The sequence below is a fragment of the Hordeum vulgare genome, chromosome 7H, assembly GCF_904849725.1.
Source record: "Hordeum vulgare subsp. vulgare chromosome 7H, MorexV3_pseudomolecules_assembly, whole genome shotgun sequence".
Classification (NCBI taxonomy): domain Eukaryota; kingdom Viridiplantae; phylum Streptophyta; class Magnoliopsida; order Poales; family Poaceae; genus Hordeum; species Hordeum vulgare.
Window position 1 is genome coordinate 609,397,786 of NC_058524.1, and position 20,945 is coordinate 609,418,730.

A 20,945-nucleotide genomic window follows, 5' to 3' on the forward strand; every position below is an offset into this window, starting at 1 on the left:
GATGTGCTGTCCCGGTAGATGCATCTAGACGCGCCACGTGGGCTTGGGAATATGCTCCGCTGGTGCTCTTTAGGGCCTCCACGTGGCCGGCAAATGCACAGACTTAGGGCCGGCCCCGTGTTTTCTGTTGAGAAATAAAACATGTGATCAATTGTATGTCTGTTGAAGAAAAGTTGTCACCTCAATATACCATTCATCTTGTATATAAGTGAGTCTTCCACATTGCAATGGAACGAGTGAATCATTTGGACTCTTTATTTGTCTCTCTTTGCATTCATTCTACAACACGTTAATGTTATGTCATTTCGACATAACGACCCCCTTCAATTTTACACACAACTTATGGATTGCTTTATGGCAACGATGTAAATTTCATTCACAACTGCCAGGTCTACGCCACCATGTGGTGATTACCTTCAATATGTTTTAGTTAACACTAGCAAAATAGCCCGTGCGTTGCCACGGAAGAAAAAAACATAATCTCCAATGATGGTGACCACATTATGTTCACATATCATCGCTTGATTTAGAAATTTTATGCACAAATACAAAAAAATGTTTATTCTTTTAAATTTATTCACAAGTTGAAGCGATCTTTACATTTTTTATGTTGGAGGATGTTATTTTAAATTCACAAACATTTTTTGAAACGCATGAAGTTTTTCTGAATAAACAAACATTTTTATAAATCAGTAATATATTTATTAAATTCATGGACATTGTTTTGGAATTTGCAAAAAAAAAATCTGGCATTTTTTTAATCCTATTTTTAGTTCAAAATAAAAATTTGTCAGCATTTTAATTCAAAATTCCTATTTTTTAATATGCAAAAGTTTTTGTAATTCTAAATTATTTAAATTATAAATAAACAAAAATGGAACGGAAAATTTTAAATAAAAAAAAGAAACTATCAAAACAGGCATTAGCTACTTTTAAAATTTTAAGACATTTTTTAAATGCATTAACATATTTTGAATTAGAAAGCATTTTGTTAAATGCCTTTAATAATTTTTAATACATGGAATTGTATTTGAGATCATGGACTTTTCTTATTGTACAAACATTTTTCTAAAATTGCAAACATTTTATTGTATATGCGAGCATTTTTTACAAAACTTCGAGCAGTCTTTGAAGTCACAAACATTTTAATTTTTTAAATATGCTGATTTATAATTTTTCAGTTTATTAAAATTTTAAAGATTGTTTGAAATTCTAAATTATTTAAAATAAAAAAATAAAACGGAACTGAAAATAAATAAATAAACGGAACTAAAAGCAGACGCCTGTGCATGGGCCGGCCACCGTGGAGTAATATAGGAGATTTTTACATGGGCCGGCATGCAGAGCGTAATAGAGGAGCTTTTTACATGGACCGGCCCAGTCCAAGATTTTTCGTTTTGTGAAACGTTTTCTATTATTTATCAATGGCATGGTGGGTAATTTATGCAAACTTTAGTGGTAATTTTCAAGACGGACGACCAGAAACCGAATTTGCTTTATTATTAGGGAGAGATAAGGTTGTGAGAAGCTCCATAAGAGTAAGGTATACACTACCGAGTAGTGATTATCTTTATGTGTTCAAAGCAAAGTGAAGGCATAAAACTTATGACATAATCATTATGAGGCCTACACCATTGGTGTATACCTTCATGATGTTTTCCAAATACTTGTCAATTTCATAGCATTTGTCATTGGTTGTGTCTACAGTGTCACATGCTCCATCAGGAGAGGAATCCAAGGCATTAGTGACGAGTATACTACATATTATGCTATGAAGATAATTATGCAAAAATACTTGCATATTTTGGTGATTACCATCCATGAATACACAACTTATGAGATGTAATCATAGCAACGAATTAAATTTCGTCCACAACTGAGAGGTTTATGCCACTTCGTGGTAATTACCTTCGTGTGTCTTAAATAACATAAGGTTGTGCAGAGGCTATGATTGATTGAAACATCCATAAGAGTGAGGCACTCCTAGGTGGTTGATTACCTCTGTGTTTTATGGGAATTAAAGATTTATTCTTTACGAGGTGACTATACCTTTAATTTTAAGAACTACATCATATTGTGATGATTATCTTCTTGTGAAGGCTTGCTCACGAGTCACTAAGAATCACCATAATCATGATTATGCTTAGCCATAGCATTTTCATTGTACTTAATTTACTGAAGGTAAATTAATGCATGAGCATTTCATGCAATATATGGCTGACCTTTTTGAAAGGAAATGCGATGTGATGACACAAGATGGAAGTTATTTTGAGAATGGGTCATGGACATTAATGATTTTGTCGACCCATGGCCTTGTCGCCACTGAAATTCCACCTATAGAGAATGTCATGGTTATTTATAGATAGCTGAAATGTGCAAATTTGCATTTATGTGACATCGCAATGTCTCGGTTCCCAGACTGAGTATTTAATGGATGTTGAATATCCATTTGCCCTTTAGGACTACCTTAGGGAGAGATATATTGTCATTAGCATCAGATGAGTGAGTACTCATTTGTGTTCAGGACTTGAAGTCAGTTGACGTTTATAATTCTGTTGTCTATAAATCAACACCAAGTTGAGATTATGTGATAAGGCAGTCTAAGATCTTGATCTGATTGTATGTCCTTACTGCACTTTACATTCTCCTATGATGGTAAAAGAAACACCATCTTCATTTCAGGGTAAAAATATGATGACGTTCTTGTGAAGAGTCATTTGATACACCCCAATGGGTGATATATCATTACCTGAAATTTATGCTAGTGCTTTCAGTACTAAGCAATATGTGGTTAGAGAACCACGAGGAGTTGAAAGTAAAGTGAAAAAAGAGACAAGCAGAAATGGTGTGTATATCTCACAAAGGAATGTGTCATTTAAATAAATGATCACAATGAAAACTCCCAATTTTGTCAAAGGGGTGATTGTATGAAATATCATATTAATGATTACCAAACTTGTAAGTTTTTGGTTGAATCATGTCACCAACTCATTGGAGAAGGCTAATGAGTTTAATGGGATAAGTTTGAAGTTCTACTTTAAATGGACAACCAAAAAATATTCTGGTGCAGTAGAAGGAGAATGCACTCTTCTACATTGATGATATGCTTGTGGAATGACATTTCCAAGATATTTTGGAGATCTTAGTTATCCCAAGATATCATTAGCCTATAATTGTACTACTACATGTGGTATAATTTGCAACATCTTGTCCACGGGACATGATAGTTGTGAGGAATTGAGTGTATGAATCATTCATAGACAATATTGTTGCGTATACAATAATTTTTACTCCTTTACCTTTCTGGTATGAGGACAATTAGAAAAATTATTGATAATTCTGTTGGCCACAATAAAGTTGCAATATTCCTGACAATCGAAAGATTTTATGTGCACTACATGTGCCATAGAGGAATTAATTTTAAGGCACTCTCACCTTAAAATTTGAACGTGCCACTCATTATTCTTGAACGGATTCAAGAATGATGCAAAATATTCAACCATTGGCTGGGTTATTTTGGTACTTCATGGTATTCATAGACACATCTAGAGGATGGTCTTAGGTGTGTATCGTCCACACAAAACCATGTGTTTACTGAATTAAGTGCTCAAATTGATGAATTTGGAGCAAATGATCATATGCATGGAATAATTCCATTGGAATGAAAATGTCGTTGAATTCGATTCACGAGAAATCCATGGTCATAGTCAGTACATCGTGTGCTTACGCATAATGGTGTGGCTAGATCTCTTGTCAAAGAGAGTCAAATTGCATGGCCATTGCTACGGAATTGTAATTAACCAACATTTTGTTGGTGGTAACATGCGGTCTCACACACCACATATTTCGTCTACATAAGATCAAATGCATTTAACACCGTATCCCCTTGCAGTCTGTACGTGGAAATCGATGAAGTATTTCCCATCTGCGATAATTCGGTTGCATACCGATATCATCACCCCAGTGTACATCAAGGGCCCTCATATATATATTTGGGGTCTATGTGAAGAATAATTGTGGTATGTTTGTTAATTCGTCAAATACCTTAACCCTAGTGAGGGGGTTATTTGTAGCCCGTGCGCTGATTGCTTTTGCAATAAGGACATTTTTGGTATTAAGGGGAGTAATGTACCATATAGAATGGCATGAAATGCATCATAAATGTCATAGACATTTTGTCCACATACTTAAGAATCTGAACTAGAGATTCTGATTATGAGAATTTGCAACATATTGCAAATAATCTACCATATACATTTACTGATGACAAAGGTGTCACTGAATTTTCGTACCATAACGAGTGGAGGTACCTAATAACTACTCGTATCCCTAGATGAGAGAAAGAGGGGGAGAATTCTGGTCACATGGGATTAAGTTCTCATATGTTTTCTATGGAAATAGAGGAAATGGTCTCCTCAGTCAGTAAATGTGATTCAACCTCACGTTGAATGACACCTGATGGATGCGCGTCATCCATAGCCCAGCATCGACGTGCACACATTTTTTATGGTGCTGGGACATCGAAACACCTTGACTCCGTTATTGTGGGATATCACAAGGAGTTAAGAGGCATAACGAGAATTCCACAAATGATATCGATTCAAGAGAATCATATATTGAAAGTCTACATATGTCGACATAAATTTCTTCCTGAGAATTACAGAAATCCTTTTGGGCCCTGAACCAAAATCCATGGAAAGTGTTGTTAACACTTATATTGGTTCAAATGAAAGGAAGCAATTAAGAAGAGTAGCACTCGCTCATCAAAATAGAGGTGTTTACCATAGTAAACCTGCTCCTCATAAGTATCTTCCGCAGTGAAGAGAAGTTATTTTTCCTTCAGAAACGAAATAGATGAGGTGGTGAGAAAGTGAGGCTTGTAGCACATGGGTTTCCGCAGAGACCCGACATCGGTTATGATGTAGCATACCTTCTCGGTATGTGTGGAATTATGTTTCGATACTGAATTGACAGTACAAATCCATGCGGCTGATGTACGTAATGGCTACATACTCACATGGAACATTCAGTTCGGATATATATATATTGAAGTCGTTGAAATGGCTCAAATATTCCGAATCCAATGATAAATCACAACATGTGTGTGAAGCTTCAGAAGTCATTCTTTGACTCTGAATTTGGTCGGAGAGTCGTGTGGTACAACCGACTAAGTGAATTACTCCTTGACAAGGATTACTTTAATACTGATGATTTTTGATGTGTATTCGTGAAGATATCATGAATTGGATTTACATCTTATTATTGATGTCGATGATCTTATCATAAATGTCTATAAAAGACATAGTAAATACACACAATCATTTTGAGACGGATATTTGGGTCAAACCAAATGATGCTAAGTTTATACCTTTAGCAAAATCCCTCGGGAATAAATGTATGCCAGTCTTTGTATATCTGGAAATATTGAAAACGTTCAATATGGATATATCTTATCAAAGACACATATGGTCATATTATACCTGACATGGGACACAAGTCCTTGGGAGATGGTGAAGTGATAATGGACATGAAGTTCCATATGTGAGTACCATCGGAGCACTCATATATATTGCAAAGTAAGTCAGGCCTGACATTATATTTTTTTGACAATTTATTGAGAGTGCAATCCCCAATAAAAGGTATAATGGTTGGTGTAAGGAATATCCTCGGATATGTCCAAGACACAAAAGGTCTTGATTAATTCCATTGAGAAAATCAAGATGGGACCATGGTGTGATATCCTCATAGTGACTGATAATCTGATCCCAACAATGCCATGTCAAAGACTGGATTTAATGGAAGAGTATTCTGAGGGAAGCCTTCGGAATAGACTCTAAATGAGTCCTTCGTATAATCATTCTGCCATAACTATGTTTGAAGCATGACAAGATATACATGTCTTCGCAGAATGACTGGTCACATGTGAGATAATGTGGAGATTCATTGGAATCAAAGATCATTATCTACCAAGATAATGTCACTTGTATTGCTTATGGGTTATATTTATCCTCGTGGATTACAGAAATGTAAGAGGATAATATGCAAACAGATTATTGTGAGGTTCACGATGTCTCTACCAACGTTTATATTCCAGAATCGCATTCGTGGAATTGGTATGAGACAACATTGATGTTTGCGGAATTCAGGGGAGTAAAATCCCAAGTTATAACCTGTTGGTGATCTTCAGATAATTCATATTGTATTCTTTTTCCCTTCATGAGTTTTCCAAGATGGTTTCTCATATAAGGTTTTTAACGAGACAATATAAATACAAGTGCAGATGTATGCCATATTGGTTTCTCCTTATATTTTTCCCACTGGGTTTTAAAGGAGTTTTCGATGGCATATTATTATAAGGTTTCTCCTCGATTTTTCCCACAAGGTTTTTGGAGGAGTTTTCAGTTTGCAATATGCAGATGACGAATTGATCAAGGGGGAGTGTTGAGAAATAAAACATGTGATCAATTGTATGGGAGGGATGCCTCCCAGGAGGTGTCTGTTGGGGAAAAGGTGTCTCCCCAACACACCCCTTCATCTTGTATATAAGTGAGTCTCCCAAATTGCAATGGAACGAGTGAATCATTTGGACTCTTTATTTGTCTCTCCTTGCATTCATTCTACAACATTTTTGAAGGCCCTAAACGAACTCCACTACATAGGCCCCTAAGTTTACTTACTTTGTTTTTAAATATTTTTTTTAAGATTTCACTAAAACATCATATATATATGTAATATATATATTTTAAAGTGTAGATTCACTTATTTTGTTTCGTATGTAGTTTTCTAATGAATTTTTTGAAAAGACTTGTATTTAAAAACGGGTACTAAAGCTACCAACCAGGACTAAAGACTTGGTTTCCCGCCCTTTCGTTTGGCGAAATTTCACCTTTAGTCCCGGTTGGTGGCTCCAACTAGGACTAAAGCCCCTTTAGTCCCAGTTGGAGCCACCAACCGGGACTAAAGGGATGGTGCTGGCACGGCCGAGGCGGAGTGGAAATTTAATCTCACCTCTCCAAGCGAAGGCCGCTTGCAACGGTTTTTATAAGCCACACTGCGGCTACCGTCCCGAGCTCCTCTCTAAAGTAGACAGTAAATGCCTAAATTAAATATCTGGCCTGTTGGGCCTATTTGCTCCGTGGGCCTGCATCCTGGCTCATTCATAGATGGATTTCTAGTCATATGCAGATCGTGGTTGCCTAGGAAGGGGACGTTTTTTTTACTTTTTGTTTGTTATTAAAGTTTTTAACAAAAACTACTTTATGAAAATTCTTTTTCCTATTAAAGTTTTTAACAAAAAACATATTGATAATTTTAGTTGCATAAATTTTAAATTAATATTATTTTGATCATAACTAGAAGGTTATACAAGATTTTTAGTTGATTCTTTTTGCTATTGAATAATATTATAATTTTGTTTTAATTGATAATAACAAAATATTTTAATTGATTCTTGTTAGTTGATTCTTTTTGCTATTAGAGTTTTATAAAAGCTTTTTAGGTGATTATTTTGACGCATAGACACATAGTGATTCAAAAAAGGTGACACGCTTGATCTATGTTAAGGAGATATATCCTTACTATGAATCTTAAAAAGGATTCGTAGTGAGAGTTCCATATCCTTAAAATGATGCAGTGGCGTAAGAAGCTTATCCCTTCTGGATGACCCGGATATTTGCTTTAGTACTTTTCATTTTCGTGCATTTAATGAATTTTTGAGCTAAATGACTCTGAAACTGAGAAACACTACAAATAACTCTCAAAAGGTTGAAACTTGGCATGGTATCATAATTTCACCCATATAGCATGTGCTAAAAAGTTGAGAGGGGTACAACAAAAACTAGATACACTTCTTGTACAAATTAGACAATCTCTTTTGAAATATCAATGATCGGACGAAAACTCATCTATTACAAAAAGATTTTATTTTTTAACATATTTTAACTCCAGACTTTTTGTGAGTTCAGTATGCACCATTCAAAGCCACATAGTCAATTTTCAACCCCTTTCTCACTCAATTTTCTATTTTTCATACATTTAATGAATTTTTTGAGCTAAATGACACTGAAATTGAAAAACACTACAAATTAGACAATCTCTATTGAATTATGACGGATTCGAACGAAAGCTCATCTATTACAAAAGGGATTTCATTTTTTACCATATTTTAACTCCGAAATATTTGTGCGTTCAGTATGCATCATTCAAAGCCACATAATCAATTTTCAACCCCTTTCCGACTTCATTTTCTTTTTTTCACGCATTTTATGACTTTTTTGAGCTAAACGACTCTGAAATTGAAAAGCACTACAAATGAACTCTGAAAAGGTTGAAACTTGACATGGTATCATAATTTCACCCACATAGCACGTGCTAAAAAATTGAGTTGGTTACGGCAAAAACTGGATGCACTTCGTGTACAAACTGGACAATCTCTTTTGAAGTATCACGGTTTCGGACGAAAACTCATCTATTACAATTGCATTACATTATTTTAACATATTTTAACTCCAGATTTTTTTGCTTTCAGTATGCACCATTCAAAGTCATATGTTCAATTTTCAACCCTTTTATGACTTCATTTTCCATTTTTCATTCATTTAATGATTTTTTGAACTAAATGACCCTAAAATTGAAAAACACTACAAATGACCTCTCAAAAGGTTGAAACTTGGCATGCTATCATAATTTCACCCACATAGCATGTGTTAAAAAGTTGAGAGGGTTACGGAAAAAACCGGATGCACTTCGTGTACAAACTCGACAATCTCTTTCGAATTATCAGAGTTTCGGATGAAAACTCATTTATTACAAAGAGATTTCATTTTTTTAGCATATGATAACTCCACCCTTTTTGTGCGTTCAGCGTGCACCATTCAAAGCCACGTAATCATTTTTCAACCCTTTTGTGACTTCATTTTTTATTTTTCATGCATTTAATGAATTTTTTGAGCTAAATGACCGTGAAATGAAATCCACTACAAATGAGCTCTGAAATGGTTGAAACTTGGCATGGTATCATAATTTCACCCACGTAGAATGTGCTAAAAAGTTGAGAGGGTTATGGAAAAAATTGGATGGACTTCCTGTATAAATTGAACAATCTCTTTCGAAGTATCACGGTTTTGGATGAAAACTCATCTATTACAAAGGGATTTTATCTTTTTAACATATTTTAACTCCAGATTTTTGTGTGTTCACTATGCACCATTCAAAGCCACATAATCAATTTTGAAGCCCTTTCTCACTCCATTTTCTATTTTTCATGCATTTAATGAATTTTTTGAGCTAAACGACACTGAAATTGAAAAACACTACAAATGAACTCCGAAAAGGTTAAAACTTGGCATGGTATCATAATTTCACCTACATAGCATGTGCTAAAAAGTTGAGAGGGTTACGATACAAACTGGATGCACTTCGTGTATAAATTGGACAATCTCTTTCGAAGTATCACGGTTTCGAACGAAAACTCATCCATTCCAAAGGAATTTCATTTTTCACATATTTTAACTCCAAACTCTTTGTTCGTTCAGTATGCATCATTCAAAACCATGTAATTGATTTTCAACCCATTTCTGACTTCGTTTTTTTATTTTTCATGCATTTAATGAATTTTTGGAGCTAAATGATCCTTAAATTGAAAAGCAGTACAAAAAAACTCTAAAAGGTTGAAACTTGACATGGTATCATAATTTCACTCACATAGCATGTGCTAAAAAGTTGAGAGGGTTACGGCAAAAATTGGATGCACTTCATGTACAAATTGGACAATCTCTTTTGAAGTATGAGGGATTCGAACGAAAATCATCTATTACAAAGGATTTCATTTTAATCATATTTTAATTCCGGAATTTTTGTGCGTTGAGTATGCATCATTCGGAGCCACGTAATCAATTTTCAACCCCTTTCCCACTTCATTTTCTATTTTTCACGCATTTAATGATTTTTTTGAGCTAAACGACTCTAAAATTGAAAAGCACTACAAATGAACTCTGAAAAGGTTAAAACTTGGTATGGTATCATAATTTCACCCACATAGCACGTGCTAAAAAAATGAGTGGGTTACGACAAAAACTGGATGCACTTCGTGTACAAACTAAACAATATCTTTTGAAGTATCACGGTTTCGGACGAATACTCATCTATTACAATTGCATTTCATTATTTTAACATATTTTAACTCCAGATTTTTTTTGCTTTCAGTATGCACCATTCAAAGTCATATGTTCAATTTCCAACCTTTTTATGACTTCATTTTCCATTTTTCATGCATTTAATGATTTTTTGAGCTAAATGACCCTAAAATTAAAAAACATTACAAATGAACTCTCAAAAGGTTGAAACTTGTCATGGTACATAATTTCACCCACATAGCATGTGCTAAAAAGTTGAGAGGGTTACGGAAAAAACTAAATGCACTTCGTGTACAAAGTCGACAATCTTTTTCGAAGTATGAGGGTTTCACATGAAAACTCATCTATTACAAAGATATTTCATTTTTGAGCATATTTTAACTCCATACTTTTTGTGCGTTCAGCGTGCACCATTCAAAGCCACGTAATCAGTTTTCAACCCTTTTGTGACTTCATTTTCTATTTTTCATGCATTTAATAAATTTTTTGAGCTAAATGATCCTGAAATGAAAAGCACTACAAATGAACTCTAAAATGGTTGAAACTTGGCATGATATCATAATTTCACCCACATAGAATGTGCTAAAAAGTTGACAGGGTTATGGGAAAAACTGGATGCACTTCGTGTATAAATTGGACAATCTCTTTTAAAGTATCAGGGTTTCGGACGAAAACTCATCTATTACAAAGGGATTTCATTTTTTGACATGTAACTGCAGTGATATTGTAGATCAAAGCTTGTATAATCTTATTGCTTATTGCGCCATAACCATGGATAATATTCACCGTTTAACAAGATGCTTGGGTCAGCCTTCACTTTAAAGGGAGGAATTTCATGAATCTTTTCATAATCTTGTGACATGTCTGTCTTGTTCTCCAATCCCACCATGTTTCTTTTCCCTGAAAGATCTATATGGCGCTTTGGCTCATTTGTACGATGCATTCATTTCCTTATCTTTTCTTTTTCTCGATTTGGTAGACATGTCCTTCTCATAGAAAACCTGCGCCACATGATTGGCTAGGACGAATGGTTCGTCTGTGTACCCAAGATTATTGAGATCCACAGTTGTCATTCCGTACCGCGCGTCTTCCTTTACCCCGCCTCCTTTCATATTAACCCATTTGCACCGAAACAAAAGGACCTTCAATTGTTTTCCGTACTCAAGTTTCCATACCTTCTCTATGTAACCATAATATGTGTCCTCTGGCCTATTGGTGTTTGCTGCACCAAAGCAACACCACTGTTTTGGTTGGTGCTTTTTTTATCTTGGACGATCGTGTAAAATATATTCCCGTTTATCTCGTAACCTTTGAAAGTTAATATAGTCGAAGATAGTGTCCTGGCCAACAGGTACATTTCATCTCCAACAATGTTGTTACCCATGAGATGTGTCGAGCGAGATCTGCCGCAGGTCGGCGGTCGGCGGTGTGGTGTGGTGGGTGGAACGACGACAGAGGGTGACGGGCAAGAGGGTGGGTGGGGAGGCGGAGTCGTCGCAGGTCGCCGCCCGCGATCCCCGGGGATTCATGTGGGGCGGTGTCGGGCTGGTACGTTTCAATGCAGCAAGCAAAATGCTGCGAGGGGTGTCGGTGCGCGGCTGCTCAGGTGGGACGGTGTCGGGGCTGAATCCGACGGTGGTGGCTCGACGCATCAGACGGCTATCAAGGGGGCTTACGGCTGGTACAAATCAGGCGACAGATTTGTAGCAGCCTCCATTGTATATTTGGTTAGGTTCTGGACTTCTAGCATCTATTTTTTTTACCATGTGCTGTTTTTTTTTTTTTTGTAGTAAAATGCAGCTGTCTTTGTTACGATGTCAAGGAGTGTGGCTTGTTTGCGTGTGTGAGACTAGTTCTGCAGGCGTATAGGAACTGAAACTGCATCCTTTATCTTTATCAGTGTGTACTGGTCCAGACCAATGTCAACAGGCAAATTAGAAATTACCTGAAATCGCATATATCCGACGCGTTCAAAAGAGGGCGGGGCCAGTCTGAAATTCTGAAGCAACCTGCCTAGCGCAACATGTGCCTCGAAAGAATAACATCTGCACAACATATGCAGAAGTAAACCTGAGCCCTGACTCCTATAAAAGAACTAAATAAACTCCAAACTTAGTCAGTTCAGCATCTCTGCCGTGTAACATCCACAGGAAGATACACAGGGTACTTGGCTATCATACAGTAGTACCAATCGAGTAATACCAAATAAGTTCTCCGAACATTATAGTACCTGTTCCAAATCGCACAACACATGGGGATGTAGCTCAGATGGTAGAGCGCTCGCTTAGCATGCGAGAGGTATGGGGATCGATACCCCACTTCTCCAAACATCTTTTTTTTCCCTGTGTTTGCCAGGCTGAACTTTTTTTTTTTACATGCCATAGCTTCGATTGAGATCAAGCAGCAAGTAGCGATTACCCCTCTTTGTCATCGTTTTTATATATATCAATCAAAAGAGAGCTCCAAGATGGGTTGTTCCCCTGCAAAACTTCATCATGCCATCGCGAAAAACCAAGATGGGTTGTTCCCCTGCAAAACTTCATCATGCCATCGCGAAAAATCAAAATCCTCGACCACATGATTCATAAACGACACAAGAGGTGTGGAACAAGCTACTTCCTTCATTTCATAATGTTAAAGCATTTCTGACACTACCCCCTCGTGTACCCCCTATTGATCACGCGTACCCCCTCGCGCCGCTTCCGCGAGCGACCGAGGGGGCGAACCCTAACCGCCGGGGCTAGTCCGCCGCCTCCAGCTCCCTCCCTCGCCGCCGCCAGTGTTCGCCGCCAATCTGGTCTGCGTAGGCGGGGGGGGGGGGGGGGATTTCCATTCTCCTCCTTCGATGTCGTGTGGCGCGGGACTGCGTCGACGTCATGCGGATCCAAGGCACGACGGGGCAGTAGCTCCCGGCGGCGGTGCGTGGCGGTGCGGGTGGAGTTTGGTTGGGCGTGGCGTAACGGTCGGCTGGACGTGGCTAGAAGATGAAGGTGGGACTGGGCGTGGCCGATGGCGGTGGCAGCGGCGGCGTTCAGCCAGGATCCGGTCTTGGCGGTGTCGACGGCGACGGCTAACCCGGATCCGACCATGGTGGTGGTGGCGTCCCCTCCGCGGGGGATGACGGGCCAGGTGGTGGGTCTTTGTGACGGCACCGGTGACGGCGGATCTTGGGATCCCGTGACCGGGCTCGTCACAGGATCCGGTACTGGCGGCGAGTCGGGGAGACATAGTTGCCGGTGAAAACCGAGCCGACGGCGGATAATGGCGTCGTTCTGCGTCGTTACCTTGATGAAGGCTTCGTCGTGTAACTACTGTCGATCCACTCGTGCTGCTCCAGGGGAAACCCTAGGATCTGGTTTTCCAGATCGGACGATGGCGGCATTGCGGTGTCGTTTCTCTCTAGGGAGCATCGTTTGTGGAGCAGCGCTCGAAGACACAGGTAGGAGGTGGAGCGTCTTCGTCCTGCATGGATCTTCGGTGGTGATGTCAGGTCATGCCTGGCCGACAGGTGCTATGCTTTGTCATGCCTGTTCGGCAGGTGCTACACACGACAGAGTCTTCGCGTCTGGATGGACGAGAGCAGGGACGTGGCGCCGTTGGGCGCCGTGGTGGCGTCGACGGATGGCCGGACTGGCAAGGATGATGCGGATTTCTCTCCCGAAGATGGGTCAGCGGTTCGATGATAATGACGGTTTCTAAAACGTGTGCATATGGTGTATGCTTTAGGTCTGCTGCACCGGCTGTTAGCTCCAATACGTTATGTGGATGGATCGACGACGACATCGGTTTTAGATAGGGGAGTGAGAGCACTCCACATTATCGCGTTTTGTAGGTGTGAGTGGGGGCTTCGCGTGGCTTGATGTATGTTTTTGTTGGACCTTTGTTGAATAAGCAATAAAGATGGTTGTATGCATCGATTGATGCAGAGGTCGGGGGTTTTAACCTCCTTTTCAAAGAAAGATAGGTTGCAACTTGATAAGAAGATCCCTAATAATATATCCTAATAACACTGATTTAATTGCTATATCATCTCCGACAACTCCACTTTTCTACATTAATTGTTTGGTATTGGAGGAGTTGTGGATCAAGGGCCGCAGTCCAGTAGACATTCCCCCGTATATGTTTGGTAATCATAAAAAAACACCCAACCCTCCCCCCTTTTATAGAGGGGTTGAAGCAACTGCCCCGTTAATTTCCTAGGCCTTGTTTGGTTTGAGCTTAATCCACGTGTATTAACTGGGGTTTCATCCTGACCCACTGTATTAGACAGACGTGGAATAATTCCCCGGTGATGCCCAAAGGCTCGTTTGGTTTAGCCCAGACATGGATTTTTCACTTGTCAATCCACGACGTTCCACTTGAATCCACGGGGTAAAAATAAATCATCCCCGATGCGTGGAACAAATCCACTACAATGGAGAGAAGCATTGACAGGGATTGGGTGACAGAAGGGGGTCAACCCAATCCAAGTTTGGATCAATTCCACTAGGGGATTGATTCCCTAGTAACCAAACAAGGCCTTAAGTGGCCTCGGAGCCAATCGACAAAAAAATACACATCACTCACACACGCCTTTCCTAAATGACTTCTCTGGCTATCGCATCACCAACGAGCATGGTGCAATCGCCGAACACCATTCTACCTACCCCGCCGCCCCTGCTCACGGGTCCCTGGTGTTTGTCACACCTTGTGTTTTCCTTATCAATCACTCTGCCTCGTCGCCTACCGTTTCTGCACACACGTCCAGCTCACCACCCAGACGGCCGAACCATCTCAGTCACAACTGCACCTGCCCTTGTATGTCCTCGAGCTCCACCTCACTCGGGCTACATCGTTGCCTCACTCGACCTGGTGTTTTCATATGCCGTGCCATCTCCCTGATTGTATCGCCAGTGTGACAGCCCGATGTCGACGTTCCAGAAGATTCCCCTTTCCTTTCCATTTTCGTCGTATGTTTATTTTTCTTTTGTCGCATCATCATCGCATCATGCGCATCATCTGCATTGCATCGGCATCTCCGTTGCCGCCAGTTTTCAAACTTGCATCCGTTGTTAGTTGCATGTTCTCGTCGTTATCCGTTCTGAGCCCGACCGCACATGCACGCGCCCGCGGTACCGTCGTAGCCCTGTTTTTAAAAGCGTGTATAAAACTTTCTCCGTTTGAGCTGGAATTTGCCGTGCGGTATTATTTATAAATAGCTAGGCCACCTGTCGAATTTCGTCGCGATCGGAGTCCATCTGGTACCCGAACGGTCGCCCGTAGCGGCACCATATTCGGTCTACCGTCGGACGTGTTTCGGTGTTTTAAATCTTGTTGCCGCGCCGCGCTATTTCCCTCTCACCCCTACATAGCCCATCTACACAGGTCAGTAGTGCCACCTAGCCACTTCCTCCGTCCGTGGTCTTCGGATCGCGATCGGACGGTCGAGGTCCACCCCTCCAGAGACCAATCCTATATAAGTAGCACACCCTAGAGAGAACCCTCTCACTCAACTAGGGTTCCCCCTAGTCATTTTTGCAGCCACCCCCCTAGAAAAACCCCACCTGCTAGCTCCACCTCCTCTCTCCCCGAAATCCAATCTCAGGTCAGATCTGGACCATTGGATATCCATCCAAAGGCCTAGATTTGCCCAAAAATCCCACCTACCGGACAATGTCCACTCTAGTGGACAATGTCCGGGCGACCACACGAGCCCTCCCATGCCCGCAGACTCCCGCAGCTCCTCTCGAGCCCCTCGTCCAGCAGCCCGAGCTGCCAGCCCCTCGCCGAAGATCCCCGCTAGGAGCCCATCTGCACCGCCGCCCGTCCTGGCACGAGCCAGCCGCAGCTCCCGAAGCCGCCGCCGCCTTGCCTCCCCAACGCCAGATCTGGTCGCCGCCTCGCCCACGTCTCCTCCCGCGCTGCCGCTACCCCGATCTACGCCGCCAGCCCGCGCCGCCTCTGCACGCCGCCCCATTCTGAATCCCGCCGCCCCAGGTCGCCGGTCCTCTGCCTCGCTGATGCGTCGTTGTAGCTGTTGGAAATATGCCCTAGAGGCAATAATAAATTAGTTATTATTATATTTCTTTGTTCATGATAATCGTTTATTATCCATGCTATAATTGTATTGATTGGAAACACAATACTTGTGTGGATACATAGACAAAACACTGTCCCTAGTAAGCCTCTAGTTGACTAGCTCGTTGATCAAAGATGGCCAAGGTTTCCTGGCCATAGGCAAGTGTTGTTACTTGATAACGGGATCACATCATTAGGAGAATCATGTGATGGACTAGACCCAAACTAATAGACGTAGCATGTCGATTGTGTCATTTTGTTGCTACTGTTTTCTGCGTGTCAAGTATTTGTTCCTATGACCATGAGATCATATAACTCACTGACACCGGAGGAATGCTTTGTGTGTATCAAACGTCGCAACGTAACTGGGTGACTATAAAGATGCTCTACAGGTATCTCCGAAGGTGTTAGTTGAGTTAGTATGGATCGAGACTGGAATTTGTCACTCCGTGTGACGGAGAGGTATCTCGGGGCCCACTCGGTAATACAACATCACACACAAGCCTTGCAAGCAATGTGACTTAGTGTAAGTTGCGGGATCTTGTATTACGGAACGAGTAAAGAGACTTGCCGGTAAACGAGATTGAAATAGGTATGCGGATACTGACGATCGAATCTCGGGCAAGTAACATACCGAAGGACAAAGGGAATGACATACGGGATTATATGAATCCTTGGCACTGAGGTTCAAACGATAAGATCTTCGTAGAATATGTAGGATCCAATATGGGCATCCAGGTCCCGCTATTGGATATTGACCGAGGAGTCGCTCGGGTCATGTCTACATAGTTCTCGAACCCGCAGGGTCTGCACACTTAAGGTTCGACGTTGTTATATGCGTATTTGAGTTATATGGTTGGTTACCGAATGTTGTTCGGAGTCCCGGATGAGATCACGGAGGTCATGAGGGTTTCCGGAATGGTCCGGAAACGAAGATTGATATATAGGATGACCTCATTTAATTACCGGAAGGTTTTCGGAGTTACCGGGAATGTACCGGGAATGACGAATGGGCAACCCACCTCGGGGAAGCCCATAGGCCTTGGGGGTGGCGCACCAGCCCTTTGTGGGCTGGTGGGACAGCCCAAGAAGGCCCTATGCGCCATAGGAAGAAAATCAAAGAGAAATGAAAAAAAAGGAGGAGGTGGGAAAGGGAAGAATGACTCCACCTTCCAAACCAAGTTGGATTCGGTTTGGAAGGGGAGACCTTCCCCCCTTGGCTCGGCCGACCCCCTTGGGGCCTCTTGAGCCCCAAGGCAAGGCTCCCCCTCTTCCCCCTATATATACGGAGGTTTTAGGGCTGATTTGAGACAACTTTGCCACGGCAGCCCGACCACATATCTCCACGGTTTTACCTCTAGATCGCGTTTCTGCGGAGCTCGAGCGGAGCCCTGTTGAGATAAGATCACCACCAACCTTCGGAGCGCCGTCACGCTGCCGGAGAACTCATCTACCTCTCCGTCTCTCTTGCTGGATCAAGAAGGCCGAGATCATCGTCGAGCTGTACGTGTGCTAAACGCGGAGGTGCCGTCTGTTCAGCACTAGATCGTGGGACTGATCGCGGGACGGTTCGCGGGGCGGATCGAGGGACGTGAGGACGTTCCACTACATCAACCGTGTTCACTAACGCTTCTGCTGTGCGGTCTACAAGGGTACGTAGATCGAACATCCCCTCTCGTAGATGGACATCACCATGATAGGTCTTCGTGCGCGTAGGAAATTTTTTGTTTCCCATGCGACGTTCCCCAACAGTGGCATCATGAGCTAGGTTCATGCGTAGATGTCTTCTCGAGTAGAACACAAAAGTTTTTATGGGCGGTGATGTGCGTTTTGCTGCCCTCCTTAGTCTTTTCTTGATTCCGCGGTATTGTTGGATCGAAGCGGCTCGGACCGACATTACTCGTACGCTTATGAGAGACTGGTTTCATCGCTACGATTAACTCCGTTGCTCAAAGATGACTGGCGGGTGTCAGTTTCTCCAACTTTAGTTGAATCGAAATTGACCGAGGAGGTCCTTGGATGAGGTTAAATAGAAATTCATATATCTCCATTGTGGTGTTTATGTAAGTAAGATGCGATCCTACTAGATACCCATGGTCACCACGTAAAACATGCAACAATAAAATTAGAGGATGTCTAACTTGTTTTTGCAGGGTATGCTTGTGATGTGATATGACCAACGATGTGATGTGATATATTGGATGTATGAGATGATCATGTTGTAATAGTTAATATCGACTTGCACGTCGATGGTACGGCAACCGGCAGGAGCCATAGGGTTGTCTTTAAACTAACGTTTGTGTTTGCAGATGCGTTTACTATATTGCTAGGATGTAGCTTTAGTAGTAATAGCATGAGTAGCACGACAACCCCGATGGCGACACGTTGATGGAGATCATGGTGTGACGCCGGTGACAAGAAGATCGTGCCGGTGCTTTGGTGATGGAGATCAAGAAGCGCATGTTGATGGCCATATCATGTCACTTATGAATTGCATGTGATGTTAATCCTTTTTGCACCTTATCTTGCTTAGAACGACGGTAGCATTATGAGGTGATCTCTCACTAAAATTTCAAGACGAAATTGTGTTCTCCCCGACTGTGCACCGTTGCGACAGTTCTTCGTTTCGAGACACCACGTGATGATCGGGTGTGATAGACTCAACGTTCACATACAACGGGTGCAAAACAGTTGCACACGCAGAACACTCGGGTTAAGCTTGACAAGCCTAGCATGTGCAGACATGGCCTCAGAAAACATGAGACCGAAAGGTCGAGCATGAATCGTATAGTTGATATGATTAGCATAGAGATGCTTACCATTGAAACTATTCTCGACTCACGTGATGATCGGACTTGAGATAGTGGATTTGGATCATGTACCACTCAAATGACTAGAGAGATGCACTTTTTGAGTGGGAGTTCTTAAGTAATATGATTAATTGAACTAATTGTCATGAACATAGTCTAATGGTCTTTGCGAATTACGATGTAGCTTGCGCTATAGCTCTACTGTTTTTATATGTTCCTAGAGAAAATTTAGTTGAAAGTTGATAGTAGCAAACTTTGCAGAGGATTGTCCTCGTTGCTGCGCAGAAGGCTTATGTCCTTAATGCACCACTCGGTGTGCTGCACCTCGAGCGTCGTCTGTGGATGCTGCGAACATCCAACATACACGTTTCTCATGACTACACGATAGTTCAGTGCAAAATACTTAATGGCTTAGAAGCAAGGCGCCGAAGACGTTTTGAGACGTCACGGAACATAAGTGATGTTCTAAAGAGATGAAATTGTGATTTCATGCTTGTGCCCTTGTTAAGAGGTACGAGACCTCTGACAAAATTATTTGTCCACAAAGTAAAGGAGAAAAGCTCAATCGTTGAGCGTGTGCTCAGATTGTCTGAGTACGACAATCGCTTGAATCAAGTGGGAGTTAATCTTCCAGATGAGATAGTGATGGTTCTCCAAAATCACTGCCACCAAGCTGTGAGAGCTTCGTGATGAACTATAACATATCAAGGATAGATACAATGATCCTTGAGCGATTCGCGATGTTTGACACTGTGAAAGTAGAAATCAAGAAGAAGCATCAACAGTTGATGGTTAGTAAAACCACTAAGTTTCAAGAAAGGCAAGGGCTAGAAGGGATACTTCATGAAACGGCAAAACAGTTGCTGCACTAATGAAGAGACCCAAGATTAAACCCAAACCCGAGACTAAGTGCTTCTGTAATGAGGGGAACAGTCAGTGAGGCGGAGCAACTCTAGATACTTGGTAGATAAGAAGGCTGGCAAAAGTCGAAAGAAGTATATTTGATATACATGATGTTGATGTGTACTTTACTAGTACTCCCAGTAGCACGAGGGTATTGGATATCGGTTTGGTTGCTAAGTGATTAGTAAAACGAAATGAAAGCTATGGCATAAACGGAAACTAGCTAAAGGCGAGGTGACGATACGTGTTGGAAGTGTTTCCAAGGTTGATATGATCAAACGTCGCACGCTCCCTCTACCATCGGGATTGGTGTTAAACCTAAATAATTGTTATTTGGTGCTTGCGTTAAGCATGAACATGATTGGATCGTGTTTATTGCAATACGATTATTCATTTAAAGAGAATAATGGTTACTCTATTTGCTTGAATAATCACCTTCAATGGTTTATTGAATCTCGATTGTAGTGTTACACATGTTCATGATATTGGTGCCAAAAGATACGAGGTAATGATGATAGTACCACTTACTTGTGGCACTGCCACTTGAGTCATGTTGGTATAAATTGCATGAAGAGGCTCCATGCCGATGGATCTTTATACTCACTTGATTTTGAATCACTAGTGACATGCAAATCATACTACATGAGCAAAGCCTTGTTTTCATTGAGATGAAACAAGATAGTAACTTGTTGGAAGTGATACATTTTGATGTATGCAGTCCAATGGGTGCTGAGGCACGCACCGGATGTCATTATGTTCTTACTTCAATGACGATTTGAGTAGATACAAGAGTATTTACTTAATGAATCACAAGTCTGAAATATTAAAAAGTTCAATTCTGTTTCGGAGTGAAGTTCGTCGTAACAAGAGGATAAACTGTCTACGATATGATCATAGAAATGAATATCTGAGTTACGAGTTTTGGAACGCAGTTAAGACAATGTGGAAATTGTTTCGCAGTTCATGCCACCTGGAACATCATAGTGTGATGATGTCTCTGAACGTCATAGCCACGTACTATTTGGTATGGTGCATGCTATGA

General features: G+C 41.2%; 1 non-coding gene across 1 annotated transcript; it reads left to right on the forward strand.

The window, feature by feature from the left end:
* Window positions 1-12,386: 12,386 nt before the first annotated feature.
* On the forward strand, window positions 12,387-12,459 carry TRNAA-AGC. The gene has a single exon. It is a non-coding gene; the product is annotated as a tRNA-Ala (tRNA).
* Window positions 12,460-20,945: the final 8,486 nt, after the last annotated feature.